This window comes from Pelodiscus sinensis, chromosome 20, assembly GCF_049634645.1.
Source record: "Pelodiscus sinensis isolate JC-2024 chromosome 20, ASM4963464v1, whole genome shotgun sequence".
Lineage (NCBI taxonomy): Eukaryota > Metazoa > Chordata > Testudines > Trionychidae > Pelodiscus > Pelodiscus sinensis.
The window spans coordinates 16,625,435-16,639,092 of NC_134730.1; positions in this window are offsets into that span (position 1 = coordinate 16,625,435).

A 13,658-nucleotide genomic window follows, 5' to 3' on the forward strand; every position below is an offset into this window, starting at 1 on the left:
GTAGTTTCATTTTATTTATTTCTTCCCGTTTGAGAGATGACCCATTCTACATGAGGCCCCCATTTTAAGTATAAGAAATATTTCCAAAAATCAGTGCAAGCTTTGAAATCAGTAGCAATGGTTTGGTAGAGTCGTGTATATAAAGAGCTACTTCCTATCCAGCCAAATGTGATTGTCTGAGTGAGCAGTAAGAGGCTCAAAGCGATGAAATAGTAATTCATTTTATTATTAAATACTGAAGTTCTGTTGTATAGGCGCTTCTTCATTCATCAAAAGGATTGAGATCTATCTATCTAATCTGATGATTTCCCAGTAAATATAGTTATTTATATTCTAGCCCTCTGTTCTCCAAAACACTTAAGCTCTGCACCATGACTACAAAGGCAGTCCAAATCCATCTGTGACTGACACCATAGGCAACATTTCTCAGAAAGCTTAAAACGTATTGGGCAGGAGTCTCACTGCTCTCAAGCAGCAAACTCAAGGTGGTACCAAGGATTGATTGGGGGTTCCTGTGACAATGTGCAAAGCCTTTCTCACAGCCACCAGAACTCACAGGTGATGGAACTGTAGTGTTAGATGGGTAATACTTTTTTTTCTCTTGAACTCTCAAATAGGACGTCTCTGCATTTTGTTCTGGGGGCTTTTCTTCCATCACAAAGGTCACAGTGACCTCCTTTCCTTTGTATACTGTCCAGAGCCCTGCAGCATTTCTCCTTGTGCTGTGTGGGGGTTGGTAGAAGATTATTAGAGTGCATCAGTGGCAGAGCATGCTGAACTAAAGAGCTACTTCCTTAGGATGAGAATTAATTGCATGGCTAATATAATCCCAAAGCAGCATCATTATTTGGGCTGCATTGCAAGTTATCCCTTTTTGTTCTGAGCAGATGGGCTGAAATAAATGGCATCTGATTTGGCTTGGGATTTTATTACTCCCAACTAGATGCCCAAAGTTTGTGTTTGGAGAGCATAAACTTGGCCTGAATTATTTGTTCCATTAGAATTTTGTAGAGGCCAGCTAGAATTTTTCAGATGCCAGCCCTATTAATTGCTGTAACATATGACAGGATAAGTATCAGATCTGATTATAAGCAGCCTATGGCATGTAATAGATTTGCAGTTAATTTTGCACCCTGTTGTGCTCTACTAATAAAGTCCCCTCCGATTAAACCAAATGTGATTGTCTGAGCGAACAGTAGGAGTCGCAGAGTGATGAAATAAGTAATTCATCTTATTTTTAAGTACTGAAGTTCTATTGTGTGGGAGCTTCTTCATTCATCAAAAGGTTGAAACACCTAGTGAGAACTATAAAATTTCTTCGTCTGGTACATCAAGGCGAAATTTATTCCTCTGAACTCATTGTTGCTCTCTGCTAGAATTAGAAATGAGCAAGAATTAAAATCTCCCACTATACATAAATTAATCTCATAGCTGACCTCTCATGTTAACTATCTATGAAGCAAAATTAATGTTTTTGTTGAGCTAATCTAATCTTTATAGTATACAAACCCTGCTCCCTTCTACACACAAAACAAATGGTAACTGTCAGAGATTTGATGTCATTCTAGTTAACAATTCTATCAAGCATTCTTTGCCAACACAGTATAGTTATTTTGTAGTCTTGCCTTTGAGCGCAGTGTGTGTAATAAATTTGTTTTGTGCACTGAGACATTCAGATGTGCACCACAAATAGAAACACATGCTGCTGTGGGCTCTCTGCCAATCAGCTAGGCGGCACTTGACTCTCTCCTGGGCGTCCGCCCAAGTGCTCAGCTTGCAGGGAACACCGATTTTGATGTACATACGGAATCTTTGCAGGATCAAGCCCTTTATACTGAAGTTAAAATGTGTATCCACCAGCATCAGATGGATTATCTGGAAAAAAATTATACAATTTTCCAGTTGAAGATTTTATGGTCAGCAGTGTAGCAAGCTTTTTTAAAATAAGCAAGCCAACAACCTCCTGCCACAAAAACCAAGAAAAAATATCAAAGATTTCTGCTCTTTTGAACTGTTCTTTCTCTTTCTATCTATCTCCCTCTGTTCCAATTTACTAGAAAGCAGGCATACAAAATTATTTCTTCCCCATGGAGAAAGTCTTGCTAAATCAATGAGACAAAAACAAATAAAGAAAAGCTACCTTTGTCTTGGAATCCAGCCCTTTAATAGCATTCCCTACCAATTGAGTGGGTCCTGATTCAGATCTGGATGTCTGTCCACCTTTGGACGAATTACATATGAAATTCAAAGCAAGTTTGCTGATTCCATTTTTTAAAACAGGAGCCTTTGGGAGGAATTAAAGTAAACATGCGTTTTTAATTACTAACATGGTACTGAGGATAGTGAATCAAATAAAGAGCTTGTTTGCAAAGAGTTAGTAGGGAAAATTCAATCAGCATGGCTGTTTCTGACATGACATAGTTGACATCAAGAAAATTTGAATGTCCTGTAGTCACTGAAAGCACAAACACAACAGTGCTTTATCCCTGTATCCTTGGCTATACAGCCCCGTCTAATCTCTGTAGAAATGAAATTCCCATCTAAGAATCAGAGATGGAGTGTTTCATAATCCAGATCTGAGAGAGAGGTTCCTGGCACATACAAAATGCGAAGTGCAACTGCTCCCTTGAGAAAGATTTGACTGCAGTGTTGGTAGCAGCATGCTAGGTAATTGTAGAAGACCAGAAAAAGCCTTATGCTTGAAGGTAGTAATGATGGATTTTGAAAGAGTATTGAATTCAGGCAAAAAAGGTAATTTCTAAACAACTGCTTATGATTATAATTTTGATGCTATTTTGGAAGCTCAGAATACTAAGACCAGGTCTACACCAGACCTAGAAAGTTGACTTCAGCTATGCAGCTCCAGCCACCTAAATAATGTAGCTTCAGTCGACATAACTTAAGCAGAGCTTGGTGCCATTTTCAAAGTGGGAGGTCGACAGGAACAAATACTCCTGTAAACTTTCCTTATTCCTTGCAACTGTGAGGAGTAACTGTGGTGACTGGGAGGCACCTTCAGCATTCAGTTTAGCTGGTCTTTACTAGACCTGCTAAATCCAATGCCAGAAGATTGATTTCTGGCATGACAAATGGAGACATGGCCCTAAGACAAGTAGCATAAGTACAATCAAAGGGAGAGAAGAAAAAAGGAAGAACAATCCCATAATATTTATTTACCGATAATGGGAATAATTTATTTTCTTTAGAGATCATTTAAGTTTTCATTAATCTTGAATCTTCTCTCTCGGGTCTGGATCTCTATATATTTATAGGCATCTCTGCCACCTGGAATGCACTCCTATTTCCATGAAAATTAAAACCAGATCTCACACCCAGGATTAAAGCAGACATTCATCTTTGTTCCAAAAGCTGCTGCAAGAAATTAGCCTCATTCAAAGGTGTATTTCAGAACTTTTATATTAATTGCATGTTCAGTCGATGACTGAGAGAATAAACTGTATTTTGGAAAAATATTTCTGTATAATGCATTTGATTCACTGTCAGAATTTACTCTTCAGTAATTACAATTGGTTCCCCCTCCAGGTTCTGACTAAATATATTTGAGAGCTCTTTTCTATCTTTCCTTGTTCAAAATTACTTGCGATTAGTGCCAGTATGATAGTTTTGCCTTTTAATGCTCAGATTAAGTCATTTCATTAATGGCTAAATTTCAGCATGGCGTGAGGGGTAAACTGAGGTTCTGGTGTAAGCCTAGTATTGTATATTCATGATCTGGAAAATATGTTTAACAGTGTGACATGGCCAAAAGAGAAAATGAAACAAATGTATTTAGAAACAATGAGTAGCCCTGTGGTACCTTGGAGGCTAACAAATATATTATCATGAGATTTCATGGGCAACACCTACTTCCTCAAATGAGCTTAACTCTCAAAACCTCATGATACTATATATATTTTTGTTAGTCTCCTAGGTACCATAGGACTACTAATTGTTTTTAATGTTACAGACCAGCACAGCTACCATTCTGGGACATTTATTTAGGACAGTCAAGACTAGAGAGGAATGTGAGACATTTCAAAAGGAGTGAAAAAAAAACTGGATGAATGGGATACATGACAGCAAGTGAAATTGGGAGTTGAAATAGACAAGATAATGCAAATTGGAGGGTGTCATTTTGAAATAGTCAGACATAGTGATGGGTTCTAATGTAACAGTAATCACTTAAAAAAAAATACATAGATGCCAATACGGACACCACAGTAATGACTTCTGGTCCATGTGCAATGGTGGTTAAAGAAACAGATAAAGTACATGGATGAATAAGGAATGGCATAGAAAATAATACTGAAACTATGTCACAGAATGGATGTATGGCTTTGAAAGAATGACAAGTCTCAGAACGGTAACTGTTTGTCTCTGTCTGAAAAAATAATGAGTCTTATGGCATCTTTTAGGGTACATCTACTTTGCAACACTATTTTGAAATAAGTAGCGCTATTCCAAAATACCTTAGTTCATGTCTACACAGCAGGCAGTTATTTGGAAATAGCGTCAAAATACTGTCAAGCTGTAGGACTCCTTACTCTGACTCCTGGCACCCTCATTATATGAGGAATAAGGGGATTTGGAGGAAGAGTGCTCTATTTTGAAATAAGCTACGTAATTGATGTAGTTCAATTTACGTAGCTTATTTCGAGTTAAGCCCTGATGTGTAGATGCACCCTTAAAGACTAACAGGTGTATTTGGCCATAAGCTTTCATGCATCTGACAAAATGGTTTTTACCTTTGAACAGTTCCTCCATGCACAAATATGCATTTAAGGAACTTAAATATCTGTGTGAACTCTGGATTTTATTGCTGGAAGTAAAAGAAGAATTTGGCCCTGAATAACTTGTTACTTAAACTGAAATCAGTGGAGTCACTCTGGATTTATACTGAGGGAAATGACAGAGGTGAAAGTAAACAGATTGCACCCTGGTGTGAAGCTCCATCAAGAGCACACTTAACTGTGGCAAAAGCCAGTTGGGAGCTATTGAAAGAGCTGGCAGGGACCCAGGTTGCAATTGGACAGTACCTATAAGACATTTTAAGTTACTTTCACTGCTGAAAATTAGAGCCAAATTTGGCTCTTTTTAGATGACACATTTTTAAAAGAGTGTTGTAGACATTGCTTGAAAGAGTTATTGCACACAAACCTCTCCGCTGCATGTACAAATTGTCCTTCTGAGGCAGATACAGAAGCACATGGGGAGGTCTTTCAGGCTGAGTTCTGAGAAGGAGTTGTCATGTAGGCCTGAGGAAGAGGCTGCTGTATTCTAAACAGATTGCACATGGGATGATAAAAATAAAGTTCAGGTTACCTAGCCATACAGGGGTAGTAAGTAATTCAGTAGGGCTTTGCCAAGGTAGTGGTAAAGACATGGAAAATATTACCTAGGCCCATCACTCCTCATTCTAAATATGGGTAATAAAAAGCACTGGATAATTTTTCTATTTCACCTAATTGCTACAGGGCTTGCTGCTTCTGTGTTATACACACACACACACACACACACACCCACCCTCCTTCCCTCCCTCCCTAGATTACAGGAGAATGCAGAAAAATAAATTCTCCCTTCCCCAATGTGATATCTGATTATGAATCTGACTGGACCAGTTCCACAAAGTGCTTGACTTTAATGGGAGTTGAGGGAGATCTGTATTTCCCAGGAGGCACTCACTACTTTGCAAGAGCAAACCCATTATCAGCAAACTCCAAACTAACCACAAGGGAAAGGAGATATCCTATTTCATTACCAGCTTAAAAAATTACAGTGCTCTGGCTTGGTGGGGAGGGAGGGAACTAGGCTGAAGTCATGACAACATACTTAACCCTTTAAGCAGAGATGTATTTTAGATGAGAACAAAGGTTTAACAATACCAGGCTAACTAACTCAAATCTTCTTTTGTCTTTATAGGTCAATCTTTTACTACAGAAGTACTAAATGAGTGATAGAATGTCAATCACATTTTTATTTATTCCAATGAGTTGCCTCAAGAGCACCTTTAAAGGGAAAGCAAACATCTGATACAGTGAGAGAAAGAAGTGTGGGAAATAGCAAGAATGCATTCATCCCTTATCTGTAGTTAGGAGCACTTCAAAAGAAATGGAAATTCCAGGATTTTCTGGAAGGGTAGCTGTGTTAGTCTGTAACTGAAAAAATAAAATAAAAAAACAATGACTAGTCCACAGGACTATTAGCTGTTTTTCAATTTTTTTCTCCAGATTTTTGGGTGGCCACAAGTGTCATACAGTGTATCAAATAAGCAAATCTAATTTTTATAAACATGGATCTATTTTTCAGCGCAGGAAAAGCTGGAGAGGAAATACCTTGAGAGCAAGGCACAAGACTGAGAATAAATCTGTATTCAGGTCATAACAAATGTGCCTTTTTCCTCCCTGATAAATGCATTTATAATGGGAGAAAGGAGTCAGAACAGACAGAAATCTTCCCACATGTTATTTATTCTCTGGGCATTATCATGATCTTAGATTAGGAATTAGATCAGGCTCCAATGCTTTCTTTTTCAGCATTCCAGGAAAAGTCTTTTCCTTTTGGATTCTTGGCTATGCCTAGGGTTGCCAGATGTCCGGTTTTGAACTGGACAGTCCAGTATTTGAGCTTTCTGTTTGGGAAGCAAATTAATGAAATATAAATGTCCGTTATTTTCTAAATAAGATGTAATGTAGATTGTGATGTAATGTCAAGTGTGTCCGGTATTTTTGTTGAAACCATCTGGCAACCCTAGGTCTGCCATGAACTCTTGCCTCTAACTGAAGTTTTTCTTATATTCTGTACATGTTTTGTTAGTTTTGAGTTCTCTATTCTTCTCAGGATCTTATCAGACAGAATCTAGATATTATTTCATGTATGACTTACAAAGGGAATCCACTAGTACTCCTTAAGAGAGGAATGTGTTTTACACATGCCCACAAGTGCCATGGAATGAGGCCTGGAGCCAAGTTAGAAATGGTGAGTAATTGTTATGGAGGACAAAGCTGCGGCCAGATACATCCTCGGTTCTGGCCCTAAGGCCAGGCCTGGGACTTGTTGTTCCCCGAAGGATCATGGGATTGTAAGTTACAGCAAAGTCTACCGGGAAAGAAGGGCCAACCCATAAAAGATTTCACTGTTGATGTGTGATTTGTTGAAGCAGCTGTGTAATACAAGGGGTTTGTGTATGCAGAGTGGCAGGCCTTGGAAAATAGTGGGAAAAGGGCCCTTTCGTGCCCGGGATGAAAGGTGGCGTAGATATTTGCTTATTTGCTTCTCCCGTAATGAGATGAAAGACCTGCAGTAGGATAGGAAGCTGACGAGGCATATATAAGAGCCTTCAAGGTCTGATGATGTGGCTTGGAGGCATGCCTTAGAAAGATCCAGTTGGTTGAGCACTGGTTGGTTGAACTCAGAGAGTTTTGAAACAAGGATTGAAAGTTGATTGGAAAGGGAAGGCTCTCTTTGGCTTGTCTAGAGGGCTCAATTATATTAAGCCAGCAATGAACTGGCTGAAGGAACTGTTGATTTGGCTGTGTGTAATACTGGAGAGGGTAAGTGATGCTGTTTCATTCTGTAAATCCCCCTCCCCCCCCCCCGCTTTTTTAGAAGAGGTTAAACAGCTTGAGCACCATCTTAACAAAGTATTTTGTCAGTGAATTTTCACAGCTGTATGATATCTACAACTCATTTATTTATCCAGCTGGGCATCCAAAGTCATAGGTTATTCATGAAAATGTTGGCAAAAATATGCAAAGGATTAACATGACTAGTCAATACCATTATGTTTTGTTTTTATTTTTCAAGGACTCCTGGCATGACATGGCATGAGAATTAATTTTTCCATGTTAAGAGTTTTCATGAAGAGAAACCACTTCTTATAATTCATTGATACTGTAGCAGTATTTCAAAGACATAATCAGGATTGGACATCTCATAGCACTAGCTGCCAACACTAGACTTAGTATAAAACGTTTGGACAAATATCTTAGACTAGCCTTTTTTCTGAAAAATATGTACAAAAATATCTTTTTTTTTTTAATGACAAACTCTTGGGTCCCCCCCTCCCCGCTTCCTCCTCACACCTTTTCACTGGGAAAATTAGGAAAAAGGAGGGAGGAAAACTTGAACTAATTTTTATTCCATGGGTTTCATTTTTTGTGTGAAAAATCTTAATGTTTGACCAGCTTTGCCAAACCTTTTCTCCCCCCATGAATCTCAGTAGAAGTTATAAATCTGTGTCCTGGCCTTCATGGCAGTCAGCCAATGCTTCTAAAAAGTCCAGAAGTCATAGCAGAATGCTGTGAAGGACAGATGACAGATTTATTAACAGCTTCAAGACTTTCTGTTAGGCACAACTTCTCAATCTGAAAGGGAACACGTGGATTAATATAAAAAGCTTTTATGTTGAAAAAATGAAAAATGTTAGCTGTTATTTTGGAAGAATTTGGGGATAATCAGCAGGTGGGAGGAGTAAGACATCAATTAAAATTACATTGTAAAATTGATTTTTTTTGCTTCTCTCAGATGAAGAAAATTACATGAATATTCTCAATAAAGCCTTGAAAGTTAAAAATTTGCCAATCATTCAAGTAGAACTCTTTCTTTATGAACTTCTTATTGTTCATGCCTTTGTGTCTACTGGTAAATTCTTCAGTGTCTAAAAGGGAAATGAAGTAGCAGAGCCTGCCCTTTGGCTTTGTACAAAAAGAATGTTATAAAGAGCTCCAATGTCTAATCCCCCGTTAGTCTCATCTTTTCCAAGATGAAAAGTCCCAGTCTCTTTAATCTCTCCTCATATGTGACCCATTCCAAATCCCTAATCATTTTAGTTGCCTGCCTTTACATAGAAAAATGGACAGAAACAAGGTTTGACCATGTTTGCTTCATAGCCATGACTGGAGCCATCAAATGTATAATAACGTGGTCCTACAATGCCTGAGAAGTGTGGAGAATATACTAATTCTCATTCAATCTGAACCTATGGTGCGCTATATGTGGTCATATATAGTAAACACAAAAAATTCATCGATTAACAACAACAACCAGCAAAAACATAATATTTTTTCAGACTTGAAAAACAAAATCCCCTCAGAGCGCCAGTCTGGGGGCATGTCTACACTGGGGAGTTATTTTGAAATAAGAAGCGGAGCGTCCACATTACTAAACCTGTTATTTTGAAATAATAACTCCTGCTTGTGAAAAGGAATAAGCTTATTTTGGAATAGTTATTCTGGGAGTTATTATTTAAAATTCAGTATTTCAAAATAATTTCCTGGTGTAGACATGCCCTAGATTTTTTACGTGAGGTTATGTCTACACTGCAGAGATTTTCCAGAAAAATGGCCGTTTTTCCAGAAAAACTACACTTACATCCACACTGCTATTGAGTTCTTTCAAAAGAAAGTCGAAAGAGTGGAGGGTTTTTCTGACAGCAGTAAACCTCTTTCTATGAGTAAGAAGCCTTTTTCCGAAAGAGCTCTTTCAGAAATAGGCATGTGGATGCAGAAGAGAGTATTTTTTCAAAAGAAGAAGCCTCCAAGAAAAGCACAGGTACCCTGCTGGCCACTCCATCCACAGTAATCACAACTGAAATGCAAGATAGCATCCAATGAATGTGGACACTATCTTTCAAAAAAGCGCATTGCTTTTTGTTGTACTTTTCCAGATCTCTTCTGGAAAAGCTTCTTCTGAAAGAAGCCTCAAGTCATAGACTGAGTCACAAAGGAAGTTTCTAAAGATACTGAATTTCCTAAAAAAATCCAATTTGAGTAATAGAAATAAGTAGGCTCCTTGCAACATAAAAATTCTGGGAAAGATGTTCATTTTCATTCTCACAAACTGAGGGTTACAAAACTCCATCTGCTCCAATGGTTAAGCACTTGGACCATAGTTATTTAATATTTATTTTAGGAATGTCAAGAGTTTTATAAGAAATATAATTTAAAATATTTCATGTGAAAGGTTTACCATTGAATGTCCCAATTTGAGAAAAGGCATTTGAGTCTATTTGTTAATGCCTAGGATTTCTGATTTACCCTGATAAATTTTATAACTGAAGAGGTGTCTAAAATCATTTGTAGTATCAGGTAAGGAATGATAATACAATACAGCATCTGCTATATATTTGAGAGAGTTTGTCTGTCTCTGTGTCTGTTTGTTTTAGAATTCCTCCTAAATAGAAAGTGCCAGGACCACCAAATTTGGAATACAGATTCTTCTTATCATAACTTAAAGTAGAGTCAGGGTTTGGTTGTGCCAGGAAAATTGGATGTGCCTGGAATGGGATTGCTTCTCAGAAAACCATACAGAAAAGAGAATAATCACCAGGCAGGTCAAAGGAAATGCATCTCCCCCATCCAGGACTGCCCAAGCCTCCCATTCCCCAAGCACCCTTTGGGGGGGATGAAGTTGCCCCCTCCCCTGATTTGTATGGGAATATTCCTAGCTGTTCACCTTCATCAGGGAGTGAGGGGAAAGTGCACAGTTGTCGCATTCCTCACTCTGGCTGGGGAGTGCAAGGGGCACACAAACCTGGATCTACCCCAGCTGGGGGACATACACCCCACTCCTTAGCAGTGCCTGCTGGAGCTGCAGCAGCCATGGGGTATGTCTACACTACAAAGTTAATTCGAACTAACAGCCGTAATTAAGTTAGTTCGAATTAGTGCTGTAGTGTAGACATACCCATGGAGAGGTGCTTCTCACCTGGACCCAAGCTGCTCTGGTAAAAGAGTTCTGGGATAGTCTTCTCTCTCCAGGGCAGCCTACATACTGATTTCCTTTAGCCCCAAGCTCACCCCAGACCAATGAGTTAAATGAAGCAAGCACATTTTCATTTTATTTTCCAAAAAACAAACATTAATTGAGTTAAGGACCTGAGCAATGCTGGGTAAATCTTCTAGTAAATAAAAGAGAGGAATAAGCCAGTCAAAGCCATGTATATTACAGATATCATTACGCACTCTTTTTCTAGCATTGTTGATTCTTCTTTGAGGCGTTCTCTAGTTTGTTCAAATATTTGCTTGCACTTACTTGGTGCTTTAGAGATATTGCACATCACTCCTAGAAATCTTGAGGCAGCTGGCACTCACCAACAGTTAATATACATTATACTGGAGAGGCAGAATCAGTTCATTCCAACTCTTGAAAGCTGAAGATGTCATTTCTCTACCCAAAAAAAAGCAATGTTTTAGGCCTGGAATGAGCACCTTAAACAATAATGTGGACATGTAGTATCTTGGCCCAAAGATGCTTAAACTATCATTAAATTTCTGCAGTTGCTGATGTCTCGACCAATGCTGAGTTAGATCAGCACAGACAGATATACGCCACTGTGCACCCACATTGGAAATATGCCACCTCGTGCATCGCTAAGGAGACTTCTTTGTTGTCTGCTTGCAACTTTCTTTTTTGGACTCAAGTTATATCAAGATTTACAGGAACAAGGTCATACACGTAAGAAGCTGTTCTGCTATATCAGAGGATTGGTATCTTTAGGGTGCTGCTGATGGGTCAGTAGGAGTGTATAATGGAGCATGTGTATGCACAAAGTATTTGAGCATGTATTTCTGATTTTTTTCCCAACCTCAAATGACTTTTTTGTTAAAATGGGTATTTCTTTAGTAAATATTGAAAACTGATCACTCTGGGGGCACAGTACTGCAGTAATCAGCTGAAATCTTTGCAGTTTTTTATTAACCGTCCCCCAGAAATGCTAAGAAACTTTACCTTGTTCTTTTCCTTTTTGTAAAGGGCAAAAGGAAGGAAAACTATTGTTTGATCAGTAATCTTTTGTCTTTGACAAATATTTTTGTTTCAACAGAAAAAATAAATTAAACTAATTTAATAAAGACCACTGATATCAAAAGGGATGTTCATGTAAAGCAGAATTTGGGTTGGTGTTTTGTTGGGTATCACTGTTAACTATACAAATTGACATGCACCTATAAAATAAATCATGTTACCTTCAGAAATATAGGAAAGCATCAAGCTATAATCATTCTTGTCATTTTCTCCCCATTTCCCTCCAATGGTTGGACTTGTTTGCTGGGCCTGATCCAGTGCCTGGAAGTGAATTCTATGGCTTCGGGGAGCACTGGACCAATCTCAGCATGAACATATATATACATAAAATCAGCTGGTTGCAGCCAGACCTACAAAGGAGAGAGAAATCCGCTCTCCCCAAAGACAGTCATTTTGTATATAATCTATGCTGTTTTTTTCTCCAGCATAAGTACAGCACCTAAATCCAATATTTACACAGGGTGAATGTCTTCAACATGCTGTCTGTGGCCACAGTCATTTCTTTCTTAGGCGCCATGTTAGCATCTGAAATAGTGTTTATAGCAAGAAAGAGAAATTGCTTGTGTACTCTTCTAGTACAGAGAAAACACACAACAGGAAGAATGACATTGATTAGTACATGACTGGTGCTTTGGAATTGAAACAGTGTTTTGAGTGGTGTGAACATGGCAAATTTGACTTTATTAAAGTAGTAAATATTATGGAACAACTTCATGATGAAACATGATGCTGCCCTTAAACAGCTGTGTTTTGGAGCTAATAGATCAGCTTCAAAGGAGCAATATTTCTCTTAGGCCAGGTCTACACTGGACCAGGAAGATCAATTTAAGGTTCGCAACTCTAGCTGTAGAATACATAGCTGGAGTTGGTTTACCATAATCTGAGCGTGGCAGTGTCCACACAGCAGGAGGCTGACAGGAGCAAACACTCGCATCGGCTTCCCTTACTCCTCCGGTCTGTGAGGAGTACAGGCAGCAGCTGGAGCTTCCTTCAGCCTTTGTTTTATGGATCTAAATTGAACCCACTAAGTCTAACACCAGAATGTTGATCTCCGGTGCGATGAGTATAGATGTGCCCGTGCTGTAAATGAGAGGTTGTATTGAGTCAGATAACCTTACCTCTGTTCTAATTTTCTGATCTGTTTTTTCAGGAATCTTTAATTTAACTTTCTCTTTCTCTTTTCATTTCCTCTCTTTATTATCCCAATCCCACCATCTTGATCATGACATACTTACATCAGCTAAACTCAGTGGCATTATACAGGAAAGTTTAATACTGAGCAGAATTCAGCCTGCACAAAGATTGAAGGATGCTGATCAGTCCTGTGGATAATAAGACAATGCTACAGACTAAGCATCTAAAAGGCCCCCCAAAGAAAAACTGCAGCTATTTTAAAATATCCACTAGACAAATGTATGCAGTGGAGCTCAGGTGTGTGTGTGTTAGTGGTTTTTCTGAATCACTCTGATTCTTCTGGAAGCTTTTGTCAGCTTTACTTCACTGACAGTGAAGTAGCAGTGAGGTCAGCTTCTACAAGGGAATGAAGCCTCTGATATTCTTTTTTCTCTTTGAATTTGAGTTAAATATACTTAGGTGGCTTAGCTTTATTCTCCAACTGGTGACCTGAAACACAAGAATGATGTCTTTTATTCTGTTCTTTTAAATCTTTACAGTCCTGTTCAGATCAGATTTCTCTTAAGGCATCTTATCAATAATCTCTGTACAAACAAGTTTTGCAAGGAGCCTTCTTGGGTTTTTTCCATACAGGAGGTTCTTTACCATCTCCACCACTTTACAACTGCAGAAATCATTTCCATATTGAAATGTGCTAGAGAACATTCACAGATTGCGGAGGG